General features: G+C 40.6%; 1 non-coding gene across 1 annotated transcript; it reads left to right on the top strand.

Annotated features, from left to right (window-relative positions):
• The first annotated feature begins 4088 nt into the window (after positions 1-4088).
• On the top strand, positions 4089-4274 carry LOC130297172 (U2 spliceosomal RNA). Its single transcript, XR_008849439.1, has one exon. It is a non-coding gene; the product is annotated as a U2 spliceosomal RNA (small nuclear RNA).
• Positions 4275-4869: the final 595 nt, after the last annotated feature.

Here is a 4869-nt window from a genome sequence, read left to right as displayed (position 1 = left end):
TCCATTTCCTTGCCACTAGTCTCTCCACCCCCCCCCCCCCCCCCCGTCATGTGCCCCGCCACTCCAATGTTTTCCGTTCCAGGGCTTTCTTTTTTGGTAGATTAAGTGATTTACAAACATGTTAAAAATCACATAGGTTATTACATAGAGGGAAGTTATTTGAAATGACAGTGAGCATTTAAGCAACTTTCTAAACAGTCTTCATTAAAAATTCACTACTATTTATCTGCTGCTCAGAGAAAGATAAATCTATCAGAGGAATGTTCTACTCTGTCAGTGGTAAGGTGCCAGTATGCATTAAAGTTGATAAAAGTCATGATTATACAGTGATCGGACCCCCTGTAATCAGGCACTGATCCCCTATCCTGTGAAGAGGGGATGTGTTTTTATTAACCGGTAAAGTCTTTCAGGCCCCTAGGGAATTTACAAGTGATTCCTATACTCAGTGTACCAAGGAATATCCAACCAACTCCTACAACTAATGCCCTGGACCACCAGGAAATTTACATTTCCACTACTCTAGACTGCCAGGGATTTAACTTTTAAACCTTTCAGATATTTGCTACCTGTAGCCAGGCATTTCTGAGTAGATTGATAAGTATGCCTTTACTTCCATGACTATAAAGACATTTTCACTTTAGACAAGGTTTACACTTCGAGCTCAGTTCAGGGTCTCCGCAACAGGTTCCGTTTAAATAATAGGACAAAAAAAAATAAAAAAGTATCGTGCAGTATTTTTATTGTCCCATTAGGATCCAGCAAAATGACGAACATCAGACAGAAACTTGAAGGACTCCATTAAAGTCAATTGGGTCTCTCAAGGCACATTGGTGTCCACCATACAGCGGACCGTTTGGCTTTATTTACTGCTCCTGAGCTGAAATGAAGATGAGGCCCTGAAAAGAGCTCCGAGGTCAGTGTGAACCTAGCCTAACTACTCTACTCCCTAGACTGACAAGTCACTGTGACTATTAACCCCTTCAAACCCCCAGACCACTCGAAAATATACAGTTAAACCCTTGCTGATCTAGGGCAGCAAAGAAGTTAACCATTAATACCATCACTACAACCAAATGACTTACAATTACACTCCTCTTGACCACAAAAAGATTTGACACTTAACTCCTTCACTGCCCTAGACCAACTCCAATGTTACCAATATCCTCTTTGCTGTTGCAGTTCACTAGGGAAAAGTCCTTCCTAAAACAAAAAAACTGGTAGTAAAATAGAAATCAACCCGATCCTCCATAATTTAGCTCTCCGTGCTATTTGGCCATGTGTGTGCACATACTGTTTCATGCAATTCTATAGAAAAGTGTCAAAGGTTGGGTCCATCAGTATGTATGATGAGACTAGACCCTAGGCATATTGTGTGCCTTTGGGTGGTGTTCCTGTGCAGCACAATATTCTCCTTTAGAAGTAATAATTATTGGAGAGAAAATCTCCTTAACACGGAAAACAAGAGAACATGGCAGAACATGGAGGTAGAGTATTGACTCACAATAGACAATGCAATATTAGAAAAAGTGAGATGCCCCAGCTAGTGATTCAGATATAGGAAGGGTGATAGGTACATTAAGGTGAATCCCCGCACTTTACACACCCAGAGCCAGAAGGGCATTTTGACTTTTACTATGGACCTTCTCTACCCTATAAATGCTTCTGATATGAGGGATTTCTTTTTGAGTCAATGGCCCTTCGACCAACATGGAAATGAAATAGGTGTGAAATATATAGATATGTGTCTGTAACGTGTGGTTATGGTCTCTGCTTCTGATTTCTCCCCTTTGTCTGTATAGGTCTGTACACCGGTCACACAAGATGTCCTCTCTGAATACTCTCAGGATATTTCTTCTTATTCTCTACTTCTCAAGTAAGTGGAAACAATCTTTTGATTACAATAGATCTATCCTCTATTATTCTATGATATCACTGGTGGATAAGGGATAGGTAGATAACATTTATTACGGTTATTCAGGGGTTAATGTGATCTTTTGCTTTGGTCTCTGGTCAGAGTTTCAGAACTTTACAGATCTTGATTAGTGATAAGCACGGATATTCGCAATGCAAATTTTTATCGCAATTTGCGATTTTGCGAATATTTAGCATATAGTGCTATATATTCATAATGACGAATATTCATTTTTTTATTGGGTTTTCTTCACATGCAAATTTTTATGCAAATATTCCATGCATATTTTCGCATGGAAAAAAAGTGAATGAACATAGCGAATATGCGAATTCTGCGAATATAGGACGGATAATCATCAATACATTTGCGAAATATCGCGAATTAGAATATGGCCCCTGCTGCTCATCTCTAATATTGCCTCATACTTTTGAGAAAGCCATTGATTAATGGGGAAACGATAAAGGGGTATTCCAGGTAAAAACTTTTTTTTTATATATCAACTGGCTCCAGAAAATTAAACAGATTTGTAAATTACTTCTATTAAAAAATCTTAATCCTTTCAGTACTTATGACCTTCTGAAGTTAAGGATGTTCTTTTCTGTATAAGTCCTCTCTGACACCTGTCTCGGGAAACGCCCAGTTTAGAAGCAAATCCCCATAGAAAACCTCTTCTAAACTGGGCATTTCCCGAGACAGGTGTCATCAGAGAGCACTTAGACAGAAAAGAACAACCTTAACTTCAGAAGGTCATAAGTACTGAAAGGATTAAGATTTTTTAATAGAAGTAATTTACAAATCTGTTTAACTTTCTGGAGCCAGTTGATATATAAAAAAAAGTTTTTTCCTAGAATACCGCTTTAAGGAGAAGAGGTGTAATGTTTTAACTTCACACTGTGTTACAGCCTAACACAGACAGAGCTCTCCTGGTAGCCAAACTGCAGTAAGGCACAGGAGGCAACTCTATACAGTGACCCCCCCGACCTACGATGGCCCGACACATGATAATTTCAACATGCGATTGCCTCTCAGAGATCGTCGCATGTTGAAGGCAGCATAAACATACGATGCTTTTGTATGTCGGGGCCATCGCATAAACGGCTATCCGGCAGCACAGACTGCTTCAGCTGCTGCCGGATAGCCGTTTACGGTGCCCCGTAAGCTCCGGTGATGGTCACTCACCTGTCCACGGCGCTCTCCATCATCGCCATCCCGTCATCCAATAGGAGCGGCGTGCATAGTGACGGCGATGAGGAACGACGATCCCAGGCAACAGAGACGTTCCGGAGTGCCGGGGACGCGGCAGCAGCGATGGACGGCGACATCCAGGGCAGCGGTGACGGCGGGGACAGGTGAGGACAACGTCCTATATTTAACATTGCACGGATCCCTCGTTGATGGTTTCAACAAATGATGGTTCATTTGGAACGGATTACCATCGTATGTTGAGGGTCCACTGTATAGGTCTGGATGCAGACACTGATATTCTCTAAACAAAATACAGCTGTGCACAGTGTAGAGAATTTTAAAGCACCACTGCCATCTAGTGGCTAAAATGCAAAACATACTAATATTTTAGTTGACTAAATAAAAGTTAATTTTTAGCTTAGTTTTGTAGGGGTTCTTTAGTCAGGGTTTTCCATGATTGGATTTCTTTCCCCAAGTAGGTTTGTTGAGTATAAATAAAGTGGCTCAGAGATCCCTAGGGGATTTTTTAGTGGTACTTGATTAGTGTTGAGTACGAATATTCGTATTAAGAATTTTTATTGCAAAATTTTATCGCAACTCGCGATTTCATGAATAATTAGCATATAGTGCTATATATTCATAATGAGGAACATTACATTTTTTTAATAGTTTTTTTCCCCATGCAAATTTGTATGTGAATTTTCACGAATATAGGACGAACAGTCATCAATATATTCACGCAATATCGCGAATTCGAATATGGACCCTGCTGCTCAACACTAATATGGATGTGTTGCTGTGATTGGTTGTTATTGTTGTTGCTTTTATGTAAATAAGTGATAATTATGACATAGAGAAAGGGATGTGGACCACCAAAGATGCCAGAGGCTCTGTAAAGGGGTTTGCCTAGGGTCCGTTGGTCGGCACAAAAGTAGATGGCAGGGGCCCAGATGATGGCATGAGGGGAGGTGGTGAGATAGATAACAATGAAATCGCTTCTCTGCCTTTTGCCTAAGATCAAGTGTAGTATCTGTTCTTATCAGTTTCATGCCAGTGGGGAGACGGGCTGGTGGGGATGGGTGCTGCATGGAGGGGGCAGATGTAAAAGGGCTTTCCGGGGCTGTTTCTGATGAATTCTCTCTTATCAGAGAAAGACTTTTGATAGACCGCATCCTTTGTGTACTTTTTTTTGTAACACGTTTGCACTTTTCCTTGCACTGGGTGATTCGAGAGCATGTTCCTCGGCTCTTAGATAAAGTTAACTTGAAATGTACCAGGAAGGTAGGGTTAGGGTTATCCGATTTTAAGTGTCATTTGATGCTCTCCTTAAGTAGAAATGTTCCAGGAGGGTGGTATCAGGGTGAGGGCGAGAGCTTTCCCACAGAAGAGTTGTGTGGCTTATGCGATTTTAAATGTATTTTGGTGCTCTCCTTAAGTTAATATGTACCAGGAAGGTAGTATTTTGGTTTGGGTTTTCCCATGGAAGAGTTGTGTGGCCTGTACGATTTTAAATGTCATTTGGTGTTCTCCTTAAGTTGAAATGTACTAGGAAGGTGGTATCTGGGTTAGGGTTTGCTCATAGAAAAGTTATGTGGCCTTTAAGATTTTAAATGTCATTTGATGCTCTCTTTAAGTAAAAATTTTCCAGGAACGTAGTATTAGGGTTAAGGTTTTTCCCATGGAAGAGTTGTGCTGATATTGTGTGGATTATGATCTTGAATGTCATTTGGTGCTTTCCTTAAGTTGAAATATACCTGGAAGCTAGTATCAGG

Source organism: Hyla sarda, chromosome 12 (genome assembly GCF_029499605.1).
Source record: "Hyla sarda isolate aHylSar1 chromosome 12, aHylSar1.hap1, whole genome shotgun sequence".
Classification (NCBI taxonomy): Eukaryota; Metazoa; Chordata; class Amphibia; order Anura; family Hylidae; genus Hyla; species Hyla sarda.
Note: the sequence above shows the minus strand (reverse complement) of the source record. Positions and strands in the feature narration are given on the sequence as shown.